At 32.4% G+C, this 16,634-nt stretch overlaps 1 protein-coding gene across 1 annotated transcript in view; it reads left to right on the top strand.

Annotated features, from left to right (window-relative positions):
- The window catches only part of LOC124536896 (espin), a 102,620-nt gene that overhangs the window by 1,626 nt on the left and 84,360 nt on the right, over window positions 1-16,634 (top strand). The window lies entirely within an intron of this gene.

Genomic DNA, 16,634 nt, shown 5'->3' on the forward strand with positions numbered 1-16,634 from the left:
TATTATTGTAATTACTTTAAAGGTCATCGTTTTCGGAAATAAATAAATATTGGACAACATCACATACATTACTCTGATCTCATTGTAAGTAGCTAAAACACTTGTTATGGAAAATCAAAAGTAACGACGGTACCACAAACACCAAGATCCAAGACAACATAGAAAAGTAATGAGCTCTTTTCTAGGCAAAGAATCGAACCGGGGACCTCGGAGTGTCATACCGATGAAAACGGTGTACCTACACACTACTCAACCAAGGAGGTCGTCAAGTAATTCACAAGTACGGTTGTCAGTCGCGTCTCTCGTCCGCTTTAGGGGTTGGTCGCTTACATCTTTCAAGTTCAAGCTATCTAGCTTCTATCAAGTCCACGAGCGCTGCAACGCACGTGAGTTGCAGCGGACGTGCTGCGAAAGCGATCCCACAGCCTCTCCGTTTTCTGTGCTGATGGCGGCCATCGCAGGGTTTTTAGTGAGTAAAATCTCACATAACCCGACATCCCCCCCAGGAGTGGGGTATCTATGAAGAATTTCACTGCGTGAAAAAAAGAAGCTTCTTACAAGTGTCAAAATTCATTGGATTCGTATCCAGTGTTTTGTTGGCTGTAAAGGACAAGAAACAGAAAGATAGAGCTTCATTTGCATGTTTTTTCCTTGGCCTTGTACCCCTAAACTAGGAGACCTCGTATCTTATGGGTCAGTGACTTTGTGGCCCATGATTTATTATATAGGATAGATTAAAATAGCTACGAGAAAGCATCATCATTTTCTATTACATTCATTTGTATGTATGATGTTATAACTTTGTTATGTATGTGTAGTTTTATTTTTTATTTTAATGATATCTCTACATATTTTTATAACAGTGCCATTATTAGAGTGTTATTTTTTTGTTTTTTCTTTGTCGGTTCGTTGATTACCTACGAATTTCTAATATATTATATACATATTTATCTACATTTAGATATTATATAATTCTATTTAATAACATTCTTACACTTACCCAGACATTATTATAGTCACAGTTATTTGACAGACAGTTATTTGAGTCTTATTTTCGGATTAAGATGTTATGTACATAGTTTATATTCATATTTTTTTAATTTACTTTTAAATAATAATCTAAGGTTCACGAAATAAATCCTTTTTGGAACAAAAACTCTTTGATCACGATAATTTTGCATGAATATAAAAGTGTTGTTTGCATGTTTGTAACAAGAATAAACCCTATATAACTCAGTCAATGATGGCAATCATAAGTCATAAGTTTAACATATTTAAAAGGTAAACGCCGAAGAGAATATATTATAAATATAATATATATATTTTCTCTACATTTATAAGACTATTAATGACTAAATTACTTACTGATTTTTTTTTATCAAAACGATAGTTTTTTTTTTAATTATACCTGTAATACTATCGTATCAGTAAAACTTTCCGAGTGCTTCTTTTTTTATTTTGATCTTTCCGTTCGTTATTTATATAATTAGTATTTACATAAATAATAAAGTTTTTCTTTGTATTAGAAATTCAAAATAAGTCTTTAGCACATCAAGCCTATTTTTTTTTATTTCCCATAATACAAAAATATTCTAATTAATTAAAAAATGATATAATTTTTAAAAGGACGTGGACTTTTAAAAATAATTATTTTCGTGGATTAGTATGGAAACACTGATTTAAAAAAAATATAACATATAAATTTCTAATGTATTATTTTCTATTATAAAGGTGTCATATAAAAAAAACATGTTTATTAACTAAAGAGGCCGTTGTCCTCCGAGAGTACATCTAGTGTAATGAGAATCGGTAAAGCGTAAACAATGCGTGAATACTAAGTCGTGATCATGAAAGAAAATATGGTATAATTTTAATATTAATGTCTTAGCCTACTTCCGATGTAAAAAAAAAATATTTTGCATTTAAATTTATTCGAATTTTAAACAATGTCTTTACGTTTACTTATTTTTAGTAGTTTCATACTTTCCTTTCGCTATCTTCAGCGCGTAACATTTATTGTATATATGTGATCTAAGTAACTTCAATTATTTATTTCTAAGATATATTTGGAATTAAATAAATATTCGGCTTTAGATTTGTTATAAAAGTCAACTGATGTATTTCACATATGAGATGCTTACTTTTTATCATCAAATAAAAACCTGGTTAATATCCCCTTTTAATTACTTGCTGTAATAAAAATAGCCGCATTTATTTAAAATCTATTTGGGCTAAATCGTGAAATTTGTTGAAAAACGATTTCAATGTGACGAAAAATTAGAATATTTCCATGATTGCTTATTCATGATATATGCAATACCCGTTTATAGTTCATTCATTTATTTTTTAATATTTTGCTTGCTCACACTTTCTGCTACTGCTTGTTCATATGATGGTAGGGCTTTGTATAAGATTTTTATATAGGTTATCACTCATCTTAATATTTAAATATTCTACCGCCAAACAGTAATACCTTTCATTTTATATTCCGATTTAAAAGACGAGTGGACTAGTGCCGCTGTAGATTCCAGGGACATAATATCTTAACTCCCAAGGTCGGTGGTTCAATGACGATGTAAGAACTGGTTAATATTTCTAACAGCGCCAATATCTAGAAGTGGTGATGACCACTAATAATTAAAATAAAAATAAAATATCCATAATGCATAAAATTCTATATTTTAAATTTATAAAAAATATACATAGTCTATGGTTATAGTCTATGGTCGTAAATGTTATGTAATGTGTATTACAAATTCTTTCGGTGAAAACTTGAGACAATTTGCCGTCTATAAGTGTAATTTGCTCTATCCGTTAAGCACACCATTTTATAATAGGTGTTAACGACGTGCTTGGTCTTAAATCTTTTTAGGATAATCACCTCTATTTCAATATATAAAGAGTTATATTTGCGTGCATTACTATGTAATGGATATGTATATTTTGTTTTTAGTTAGATTGTATTTTTTTTTATTATGTAAATTATGAGGTTAGAGTTGGAAAGATATCGTTGTTTCTTATTTTAAAATTATACGTTATTAAGTATGGGTTAGTTTTATTCAAATGTCTGACCTGAATTACTGTTTTTTTGCTCATATGTATTTAAATTTTAAACCATTATTGTACACACTATAACATGAGGTCATAATTGCGTATGAGTTCGAATAAGAACGACTTAATTTCATGTCGTTCTGTGTTATAACTCATCTCTTATACATCGGTGAAAGCAAACATCATGAACCTGCGTGTGCTTTGACTTGTTTCTTTCGCCGGCTTTTCTCAGGTCCGAGGTTCTTATTTCCGAATTGGTTGTAGACCTTTGACAATCAACAAGCAAGTGTATAACTAGGGCTATAATATAGGGCTTATATATTGAATGAAGGTTTTTGACTTTGGCATTGGTGTATTCTTACATTTGTGTATATTTTAGCTCGCGTACCTACTAATATTATAAACGTTATTCTACTAATATTATAAACGGGTAAGCAACTCTGTCTGTTTTTGGTCGTTTCAACTCACTGAACAAAATTCGATGTTATATGGTATAAAGCAATCTTGAACTCACAGTCCAATGTCCTTCACATTAGACTTTTTCATGCCTAATGTCTTGGAACTCTTCCAACGCGAATGAAACTGCGGACAACAATAAGTGCCCTATACATGGTATCTATTACAGTAATAGATACCCTATTCGGCAAATACTTTATGCATACATAGTCTTCTGACTTCTTAGTATTCATAGATCTTAATAATTCAGTTCTATAATAAATTGAGTTGATAAAGACATATAATAATACTTACCGTAGCGGTATAAATACAAGACACGTATCTTTGAGGTTTCCAACTAACCGAGTGCAAACGAACTATTTACTATTTGTGGTAAATGAAAATATTGTGCAGAAAATTGCATATCACGCGAGAAATTGAGACATGTACTCACGTAAGCTCGATTGAATCTAGTAATTTACAAAGAATACATATTTTTGATTAACTTAGAAAATTTCTAAGGCGTAGTAGTTACTTCTTGCGGTAAAATATTCCACATGCCCACCCACGCGAAGGGTCACCGTATTTGGCCCCTTTGTTATGTTATGTAGGAATACCCAGGACGCCTAATGTGCTGTTACGCCTAGTACACCAGAATACATATTAAAAAAACCAACAGTTCCACAAATCACTTTCGCATGCCACCGTGACTTCCTGACGATTGACCTTCCCCTGTGTGGTCCTCCAATTCCTAGGGATGATTCCCAGGGTACTGAGAACCCCTAAGTACCTGAAACGCCTATTAGAGTGGATTCAAGAGTGGTCTGGTCCTTAGTTAATTTAAAATTGACATAAATATTTGACAGCGAATTGGCAATGTATAGGAAAGAAAATCTTAAGATTTTCTAAAGCGTTAACCCTGAAGATAATCGAGAGATTTTATAATGAAGCCGATTTGTTAGTCTAATTAGTATTTTTATTATTTGATCTAAATTTAATCTTAGTTCTCAAGGTTAGTGGCGCATTTGTAGATGATAAAAAAGCGTGGAATTAACACCTGTTGACTTCCAGGCAGGATACATTACATACATATATAATTGTATTTAACTAATATGATTGTATTTTTAAATGTTGAAAAAGAGTAGCTACTGAGTTTCTTGCCGGTTCTTCTCTTTCCGAACCGGTGCTAGCTTTACTTAATTGTTAAATGACGATTCAAATGTGCTTGTAAAAGCCCAGTTGCATAAAGTTAATTTTGATTTTTGATTTTGTTTGAACTTTTGCATTGGAGATGAAAGTTTGGTAATATTTCTGATAACACCATTGTCTATGACCATGTCATTGTCTATGTAGATGGTGACCACTTACCATCAGGTTTTGCTCCTCACCAACATAAGAGTATATTATAAAATAAGTTATCACGCTGCGGTGATAGTACACGATAGTAGATCCAATAAGTTTTTCATTCGGATAAATGAGGTTTTACATGAAAATTTACACCGAATATGGTTGAATGTTTAAAGCAACATTCCTGTTATGTTATATTACGTTATAGAAAATAATAAAAGCCATAATGCTTTCAAGACATACAATTACCAATCTAAGGTACAAATTCTCACGTAAATGAACCTAAAAATATCCGTGACGTATTTTTTTTTATTTTTAAAGAAAAGTCGGTCAATACGAATTGATTTCGGTCGATTACACAATCTGTTAAATAAAGAAATTGATTATCTGTGCAAAACGAGACCGCGAAGTTTTGATTGGTACTCCTTTGTAGGTGTAATTTGGATTACGAATATTACTTTCTATTGATTATTTTTTGTTTAAAATGTCAAGTAAGAAATACTGTATTGATGACCTTACTCGTTATGATTTATAAATAGAATTGGTATAAAAACTAGCTGTTCTAAATGCTGTTAGGATACGATTTCGTGAGATGCGCGCCAGTGCATGTTAAAGTGGCGTAGTGTCAGAAAAACAAACGAATAACAGATTTTTTAAACGTCAATTTTTTTATAACATAAAATGCGAAGCAATGATGCATATATAGAAATTTGTTTAAAAAGTTTATATGTAATTTAAATTGACAAATTGATCACTTGATGTAAATCTTCATTATGCCCATAAAAATATTCGTTGGAATATTAACCATTTCTTACATCCCCAATAAGATGTTATATATTTCCTCGTGCGTTCAGACACACTGCCTCACTCACCCTTCGAACAGGAACATTTATAATTATTCTTGTTTTGCGTTAGTGTGTGGTGGTTACCTACTCAGATGAGCTTATTCAAAGCCCTCCCACATAAAACACATATATTTCTTTTACAAATGCTATACTAGTTTGGAACACTACTGTTTACCCCAGAGTTGCAGATGTCCATGAGCTGTGGATATTACTTTTCATCAGATGGGTCTTCTGCTCGTTTGCCACCTACATCATAAAAAAATCTAGTTTTCAATCATAATCACCTGAGTTTAACACAGGCACTTTAGTATACTAGGATAATAGACAAATGAACAATATCGATTGTTTTGCTCACGGTACATGCATGATGTGACGTCATAAGCTCCATTCCAATAGGTCATATTCCAACAGCAACGAACAATAATATTATATGACGTAAAAGTATAAATAAAAAAGGCAAGCTTTAAAAGCATATTGAATACGTATTGCAAAACGCTACGATGGAATAATTTGAAATTGATTTCAAATGATTTATTGCATTAACTTCAAAGAGATTTAATTCACATATAATATACACTTCCATTTTACTGTACTTAAATTACACTGTATTTTTAAAGAAGCCTTAAGCTGTTTATGAGGCTTGAAGGGAATGTCAGCTGTTATTTAGACACGGCGAAGGTATTATAGGTGAGTTTATTGGTAATGACGGTTTACGTCGCCAATGAAATCTGTTTACGCTAAGGGCAATCTTTGAACTAAATAGGTAATTTTAGAGTTCGATGGACCGTGTCGAAAACACTTTCCATTCGATTATTATTTCCATTGCTTACATTTCCAGCGGTCAGTGGAAAGTTCCGAGATTAAACTAATTTGTAAATAAATAATGAAAATTTAGAAAGTTTATAAGATACTTAATGTTAATTTTAGTCTTCGGTTATGTTATATGAGATCGAGTTCTGTAATAACTAATTCGCTCAACTCAGTCAGCAAAAGTGCAATTTCGAATGTATCCTTAATACTGTTCGAACGTCTGGAAACTGCAATCAAAATCAAAATCAAAATAAACTTTATTCAAGTAGGCTTTTATAAGCACTTTTGAATCGTCATTTTACAATTAAGTGAAGCTACCACCGGTTCGGAAAGTAGATTCTACCGAGAAGAACCGGCAAGAAACTCAGTAGTTACTCTTTTTTAACATTTAAAAAATACAACGTCATGTTAATTAAATACAATTATTTCAATTAATGTATCCTGCTTGGAAGTCAACAGGTATTAACTCCACGCTTTTTTATCATCTACAAAATCTTGTATCGAATAGTATGCTTTTTCTACCAATGTATTTTTAACAAACGATTTGAATTTACTAAACGGCAAAGTTAAAAATTTCTGCGGAATTTTATTATAGAAACGGATACCTTGCCCCAAGAAGGATCCATTGACTTTGCGGAGTCGGAAACTTGGCGAACTTGAAAGATGTCGATCATATTATAAAGTAAATAATGTATAGAATTCATTCTTATTTATTATCAATAGTCTAATAAATAGTTAAATATATTTATTATTTTTTTGAGTGAATATCTATTAAAATAAAGCTAGAAATTTATATGAACAAAATAAATGTGTAAGTAACTCTGTCTGTCTGTCTGTCTGCCTGGCGTTATTTGACGACCAAACCAATCAAAACGAAGCGAATTTTATGAAATTTGGTGAGAGGCAAACTTGAACTCCAACAAAGTACATAGGCTACTTTTTTGCCTAATATATAATAGCCTACCCCTAGAACACGAGCGAACCCGCTGGCGCCAGCTAGTAAGTATTTAATATTATTCAACACTCGTGGTCGAGATTTATCCAGGCTGCATGTAGTTAAGTGAGGAACCTCCTTACTTTCTTTTTATACAACTTGCTCCGATAAGTAAGCTAAAGCTTTAGGCGTTCGTCGGGAAACTTTCCTATAAGTTTGTTTTCCACGCAATATACTTATTCGCGAGCAAGTTTTAAATATTTATTAGGTGATCTAGTCAGTCATCCTCCTGCCCCTATTCCAATTTTATTTGGGGTCGGTGCAACATGTCTTCTCCTTTCATACTTGTCAGTCAGACGTCATCTCACAAGTAACATTCTTTCTAACAATATAGTCTTCATCATCGTCCATCCAGCGTTTCCTTGGTCGTCCTCTACCTCTATATCCATCTACATCCATGCTCAAGGCCTTCCTCACAATATGTTTCTCATTCCTCCGCAATACATGCCCATACCATGATAGCCGCCTTCCACATAACTTCTCGGCTATCGGTGTCACTTTCAAACTTCCTCTTATGTACTCATTCCTTACTCTATCCATTCGCGTAACACCACACATTCCTCTCAGCATTCTCATCACCGCAACATGCAAATGTCTTTCAGTCATACCTTTTGTAGCCCAACATTCTGATCCATATAGAACAGCAGGTCTGATCATGGTCATAATTAGGTGATCTTGTATATTAATATTTTTGTAGGTACTTAATCTAGTTTTACTAACATTTTTTTTATCTTATGCTTAAAAATATTCTAAGTATTATGAAATAAAACATTTACTAAGTATAGTTAATTCAAGATGGCTTTATAAACGTCTGGCGCTGGTTAGGTAAATTGTTATGTTCCGGCACGATAGCGATTGAGCCGGTGTGATTACAGACACAGGGGGAATAACAATTTAAGCTAGGTCACACAGTGGGAAGTGCCAGTGTAGAATTGCTTCTTGCGTTGTCTATGGCAGGAGCAGCGCAGGTGCGCTTACCTAATTGCGGGGGAAGTTCGAGTTAGCGCTAAGACGACTTTTGGGTTCGCATCGTTGATTCTAACTTTATATAATTATCTTAATTTGTAATATATGTACTATACCAAAACATGAAATTGAAAAAAAAAATAGTACCATTATAGTACTACTTGTCACCTATCGTAGTATTCTTAGTGTATTTTTTAATTGATATAAATCATATAAAAATACTTTAACATTACCTATATGATTGATTGTGTACAAATAACATTTATAAGAGAAATGATAGTACATTTAACGATAACGCTTTTATAGTATTCTTAGTGTATTTTTTAATTGATATAAATCATATAAAAATACTTTAACATTACCTATATGATTGATTGTGTACAAATAACATTTATAAGAGGAATGATAGTACATTTGACGATAACGCTTTTATAGTATTCTTAGTGTATTTTTTTAATTCATATAAATCATAAAAAAATACTTTAACATAACCTATATGATTGATCTTGTACAAATAACATTTATAAGAGGAATGATAGTCTCTTTCCACTAACGCCATCTGTTAGCGATTTTATAAATTAAGCATTTAGTTTTGCTACTTAACGATAGATGGCTTTTGTTGCGATAAAATTGAAGGCTAATATTTTTCTAAGATTCACACCGGATAAAAACAGCTTTTGTTTTTTTTATAACAAATTGATTTAAATTAAAATAAAATTTAGCCACAGTTTATGTATAAGTAAAAATCTATGTAAGACAGTAAGTCAATATATAGATATGGATTACATATTAAGTCCATGATCTAGTTCATATGAAGTTATTTCTTGCGAAGACGATCACGTTATTACCTTATTTAGTCCCGTTTCTGTTAACTGTCCGTCATCAGCGTTATACTTTAGAAGATAGCCTTAACTATTATATGACAAACTTGTAAATATCTGTTTACCTAATTTGTAGCTTCGCGTCGCGGATTACACGCCTGTCAATTCGAAGACGTAAACTAATTATATAATTATACCGCGGCTTCAATCCCATTTTAGGGGTCGTTCGTCAGAGCTCATCCTTCCTTGAGGTTTAAGCTTGCTTCGTATCATATTTGGTTTGGTGGTTTGGCCGTGAAAGAGTATTACACAGACAGATAGTGTTTCTTTTGTATATACAACAAGCTGTGTCCCCGACTGCGTGTGCGTTTGAATTTAACAAAAAAGTTATTGTTCAGTTTGCTAATTTTACTATCTATAAATTATTTATTATTGTATATTGCAGCTTTTCAACCGACTTCCAAAAGGAGGAGGTTATCAATTCGTCTGTATTTTTTTTTTTAGCCAATAAAACCCTACAGTATATCTATCAAAAAACAATACGAGAATACTTTAACAAATATGTTTTTTACAAATTACCTTTTACACAATAATATACTGGATCAATCAAGGGGCTCGTATCGCTTCTTTCTTTTGATTGTTGGGGCAAGGACACCGTGGCTGACACCGGCTCCAAATATACCAATAATTATAACTACATGATATAATCGTTAATCGACTTTTAAGTAGTCTAATATTTTTCATTTCATTTAACTTAGGAAGACTCTAAAAAATATGTTGAATACGCAATTATTTTTATTACTTTTTCGTGCATATTCATTTGTTTTAAAATAGTGTTTTGTTTGAAGTCGGTTTTTCTTTTTGTTAAAATTTTTATTTTGCGATATCAAGTCGTTGCTAGGAGGCACTCGACGTCACAGCGGAGTTTATTTGAATTATTATTATTATTTTGTCTATAATTCTATAATAAAAGTTTTTACAATTTTTGTCTGTTGTTTGTTCCGGCTAATCTCTGAAACGACTTAACCGATTTTAACGAGACTTTCACTAGCAACTATCACATGTTGTAAGGAGTAACTTAAGCCACAAATATATTTAGTTTGTTAAGTCAATAGCGTACGAAGTCGCGGGCACAGCTAGTAAATATAACCCAAAGCAGGTTTGATACTTTAAACGTAATAAACTAATTTAAATGTGTCACTTTCTGACATTTTACGGTCGCGTTCTTTCGTTTCATTTTACATCGATAGACGCATTCTGTCATTATTAGCTTCTAAACACTTTCTTTCAATAAAAAAATGTTTAGTATACTTTTATTCGAACGAAAGTAGTACGATAAGCATTTAATCATTATATTATTTTAGTGTGAACGTTAGATCACAAAAAAACGTTCAGATTAATTTATTCGTAGCGGATTTTGAAGATGCAACTTTCCTATTTTATATTCATTGCCCGTGTTTTAAGTTTCTTTAAGATCCATTCAATTATTTTTGATAACTTTTTATTATTGAAATAGACAGATGAAGTATTTAAAAAATATATGTATCCATTTTTTTTTTGTAGCCAAGACTTTATTTAGGGCGCTGTTAATCTTATTAATTAAGACAATTCAAAGTGTTGCTCATCAATTAAATACATCTAACCAACAATTTATAAAATCAAAACGTCATCGATAATAACCACACTGAATAGTAGCACCACATTTTACTATAAAACAGTCAGCTTTCACAGTTTTATTACTAATGCATGCATTTAATTATAATTGAAATAGTCGTTAAATAGTTTATAATGCAAACAAAATATATTTATATGATAAACAATTAGTAATGAGAACGCAACGGGTTCGTAAAATATCTAAAATTATAATAATGAAAAATACAAAGACTGGCACTTATGTGGTGCTTAGACGAAAGAAAATTTAATTACAAAGAAAATTTGACTAGGGGTTATACACCAGGTCACACCGATGGAAAGACAGGAAAGTTATCGGGTTTTCCATTGTAACCACCAAAGTAATAGGCCGAGTATGGGAAAAAGGAAATGTGTATAATGTCGTGACTCGGAAAGCGCGTTTCGAACGTTCTATCGGATTATGAGTGAATTCGAATGCATTCAGAGAGTGTAAGTGCACCTCCCATCGCTCACATCAGTGAACCCTTGTGTATATATGTTGCATAGCTACTGTTGACGTTGAAAGGACGTCATCATCATAAGGTGAAGTAAAGTAAATACTCTTAAAAAAGATCCGAATTTTTTTCCATTATATTCATCATTACATAGTGTAAAACAAATTTTACCGCTGTCTGTACCTATGTATGCTCGGATCTTTAAAATTGCGGAACGGATTTTGATGCGGTTTTTTTCAATAAATACATTGATTCAAGTTACGATTACAAGTGTACAGTAAAGTAGGGAGACACTGATAATTTTGAAGGTTTTTTTTAAAGTTATGTCATTATTACATTAACTGTCTGTAAATTTCCCACTGCTGGGCTACGGCCTCCACTTTCTTTCAAGAGAAGGTTTGGAACATATTCTACCAAGCTGTCACACACACAAGACACAAATAGGTTTCCTAATATAGTTTCCCTTAACCAAGCATCAGACGAATTATAAGCACAAATTAAGGACGTGACAATTTAGCGGTGATTGTCTGGGGTTTGAACCCGCAAACTTCGGTTAAGATGCACGCGTTCAAACCACTGGACCAACTGGTTTTTATTTTTTAAATATATTTTTTATCTATACAAGTAATAGAGGCTGAGGCTCTTCCAAATATATTGAAAATAAAAGGGCTATATCTATAATTCTGTAATTAAATTCAACTTTGCTAATGATAATTAATCGTTCTATTTGAATTTAATTATATAATAATTATGGTTGTCAAAATGTTCGCCTTGGTCATGATTACGAAATTGTTGAAAGTATTTAAAAAAAAAAAAATCCTAAAAAGAGTTCAACTTAATTTTCTGGTATTTTTTTGTTTTTATCTGTGCACAAGCAAATTATTACATATTATATGTAACATTGCATAGTTTCCAAAACGTAAAAATGAATTTAAATCCAAATAAAATTCGAATAAGATCTTATTTAAAGGTTCCAAAAACTTTTCAACCATCATTTAACGAGTTAAACTATAAATTCTACCCAGAAATTACGATCATACAACTCGTGTACAAAGGCCAATTGTCTTACGGAGTCTGTTTTACGTCCGTGCGAAGATGGGACGTTTCACTTGCAATAAATAACAACATTCGATATGTCTGAGTTTCTATATTTAATGGAGTTTGAATCGATAGCTGGATAAATTGTTAATGTAAAACTGCGTAACCTTTTACTTTCACTAGGCATGTGATAATTTGAATAAATACATTTTATATTTTACACTTTTATGTAAAATTTCTCTCTCGTCATTTTGTAAACTACACGCGAAATACTGTTAACATTACATAATATATATACAATATCCCTTTCATATGATATATGTAAAATTAGCTGTCACCCGCGGCTTTGCTTGCGTTTTAGGTGGTTGGTTGGTGTTAGGCAAAAAAGTAGCCTATGTTCTTCTTTGGACTTCAAGTTTGCTTCATCCCAAATTTCGTCAAATATGCTTCATTGATTTCATCGTGAAAGACCGACAGACAAACACAGCTTTTACGTTTCTATTATTAGTATAGATAATAGAAGTTAATGCATAGCTGTTTTTGGTATATTCGTCTATATTTATGAAGTCAAAATGGCTAAAATTAAACAATTTAAACTTCGGCGGTGAAGGAAAACATCGCAAGGAATATTACTATTATCAGATATAATTCTGATGTGCATCTTGAAGACACGTGGTAGATTAGGCCGTAGTGTTGGCCTAATATATTCATCAAAATAATTCAGTCTTAAGTGGTCAATAGAATGAACCACTAAAATTCACTCTGAAGTCAACTTTCGTTATAAAATTGTATATGCGTTAATAGACAATACTTTCCCCTGCCGCGACCGGTTACTCAAGGTTTTTCTCTATAATTTAATTTCTAAATCTTCCTTATTTAATTAAGAGTATACTGGATTCATTCTAGATTCCTAAAGCGATCTCTTCTTGAGATGTTTTATCTTAAACGGTAACATGAAAGCCATTGAACGAATAAGCTGAATCGTATGAGCAGTTTTTCTAAATCGTTTCTAATATTCTAAATTAGAAAGTGAGTGTGTTTGTTTGTTACGCTTTTACATCTAAACTTAATGAGACAACATTACATACATTACTCTGATACAATAGTAGCTAAAGAACTTGTGTTATGGAAAATCAGAAGTCACGAAAGTACCACAAACAGCCAGACCCGAGACAACATAGAAAACTAAATATAATCTACATCGACTCGGCCGGGAATCGAACCTCGGCATGGCATACCCATGAAAACCGGTGTACACACCACTCGGCCACGGAGGTCGTCCAGTACATTTTATTAAGGGAACACATATAGCATCTTAAACCTCCAAAATATTCTCAGAAACGTAGGTGACAATGACGCTATGGGCGAAAACTTATCGTTTCAAAAATAACGTCAACAGCTATAATAGGTTATGTATCGCCTAGTATTTTAAAAAGTAGGGGATCTGTCCTGACCCTTTGGTCTTATATCATCTCCAACTCTAGAACTGCTCCGACATTAATATTGTGTAGAGGGGAATATCGGGATATGCGCAATATTCCTAGAAGAACATGTCCTTAAAAAGAAACAAATAATTAATAGTACCGTTAAATAACATTGATGTACATACTGGTGGCTCACCTGATAGAACGTGATTACCACCGCCCATAGACATCTGCAACACCGGGGGGCTTGCAGGTGCGTTGCCAGCTCTTAAGGAAGGAGTACGTTTTATTCTTGAAGGTTCGTTAATCGCATCGGTTCAGAAAAACCGTCGACTAAAGCTGGTTTCACAGAGTGGTTGTGCGAAGGAGAAAATGTCTTAAAAATCGCGTTGTTGTCGATTTCCGGACAATCATCATCAAGGTGGATAAATGTGGTTTATTCTCAAGTACCTCGTTCGTTAGTCCAGCTTGTTTGATAATTTCTATACTGAAACTTTCAGTAAAATTCAAGTCATCTTCATAAATAATGGAACAATTCAAATATATCTGAGGCTTTAACAGTGACATCCAGACACAAAAATTGCTGACAGTTTGTTTTTAAATATTAACGTGTTCATATTGACTGTGTCTCTCTTTTTCTGTCTCTGACTGTGAAAGACAGTAAATTTTAAAAGTTAATATAAATTATGTTTCTTTATATCATTTGTCATGTTATGACAATATATTATTCATACTAATAATAATTTTCAAAGTTCTTTTTTATCACGGACAGTCGCAACAAAGATTCTAGAGAGCTAACATTTGGAAAACATCAGGTTTAAATGGAAAGTTTGACTTTAAATTAACATGGTTATTTTTATTATTAAAGTTATTAATTTCGGGATATTCACCATGTTTTTTATTTTTGTTCGGTGGAGCTCGATATTTCGACATTGTCTACGAATGTCTTGTTCACGAGACTGTCTCGTATAATTTTAAAGTTTGACTTTGTATACAATCTGTTTTTTTTACGGCATAGGTTTTTTTAGGCGAGCATATGGGCCACCTGATGGTAAGTGGTCACCATCACCCATAGACAATGACGCTGTAAGTAATATTAACTATTCCTTACATCGTCAATGTGCCACCAACCTTGGGAACTGAGATGTTATGTGCCTTGTGCCTGTAGTTACACTGGCTCACTCACCCTTCAAACCGGAACACAACAATACTGAGTACTGTTATTTGGCGGTAGAATAACTGATGAGTGGGTGGTACCTACCCAGACGGGCTTGCCTAAAGCCCTACCACCAAGTAAAACGTGAATCAAGTACGAGAAATTAAAATCTTACTGAACAATGAGACACTTAAGGTTTAACAAGCCTGCACAGTAACCAGTAACTAACTAAGTCACTGTTACGCAAAATATTATCCCGTTAATGTGGAGCCTGACGTATCATAACGGTTTGGCATACAGGTTTCAGAATTTATTCCCATACACAGTTTTCCAAACTATATCTGTTGTACCGGATGAGAAATTAAATAAAACCATTGCAATTAAACTTTAGTTTAGAAGTATTTCAATAACAAGAGAAAATCTGACTTATTTAAGAGTGACGAATCACAATAATTAGAATAACAGTAGACGAATGCAGTGTGCAACCGTTACGGGAATTTACACCAAAACCTTTAAATCGCTTAAGAATGTCAGACCACGATTTGGAACCTTTTACCTTCATTTAATGGAACAGATTATATCTTCACGACTAAGGTCATTCGTAAGATGAATGATGAATGAATGTATGTGTATTACTAGTTCCCGCCGGGCTTTGCTTGCGCTATATGGATCTCACTGAGATAGTGTGAAATTGCTATTCCACCGGATTAAAATTATTTATTCGTCCTTGAAATCAAGCCCGATTTATCCATTAGGCAGAATAGTCAAATGCTTAAACCTCGCATGGATTAAAATGAGGCAAAAAAAAAAAAAACAAAAAATCTGTAACTAATATTTATTTCATTTGATACCTTCGTATTATAGTAAAACCTTTGATCAAAAACTATGAATAAAATTTTATAAAGAAAAGAAAATATTTTTGAAAATTATAAAAGTATAAAGAGGCCTCGAGATATATATTGCCTAGGCAGTGACTTAGTTAATCCGGCCTCGATCGAGATTGCTATTCGATCAGGACTTTATTCATCAACAACCAGTTACATCCATCATAGCGTCAATCTCTATTGAATATAACACGAAGAAATAATATAGATACTTTATAAAATAATATGTTATTCAATAAATTTAATTCAGTATAATTACAGTGTACACTATGTTGTGATATTACGAAATGCTAAGCTAAGAAACAAGAAATTTATTTATGCAATATACTATGTGATGTTTATTTAAAGCACGGATTGAGATCAAGTGTTCTTGTGACCGTTGAAGAAGAGCTATTTGAAAACGATTAGATACTTCGTACATAACTATTTCGCAATGTTTTGATTGTTGCATAAGTAAAGTTTTTTGTCATTCAACGAGTATCTACAATATACTCTAGCTTTGAAGGTATTTTAATGAGATATAAAATGATTTTTACTTTTTAATTTATAACCGGAACAGGGTGATATTGTTTATGCTAAAATTACCATATTTATATTTTTATAATAACAGGTTATACGGTCAGAAATAAATATTGTTATTACGGTCTTGAACTATCATTAACGTGAACAGATTTTGTGTGTTATTAAATTACAAAACAGCTCCCTAATGATTGTTTTTGTCGTCGTTTAATTCATCA

The sequence above is a fragment of the Vanessa cardui genome, chromosome 17 (genome assembly GCF_905220365.1).
Source record: "Vanessa cardui chromosome 17, ilVanCard2.1, whole genome shotgun sequence".
NCBI classification, from domain to species: Eukaryota; Metazoa; Arthropoda; class Insecta; order Lepidoptera; family Nymphalidae; genus Vanessa; species Vanessa cardui.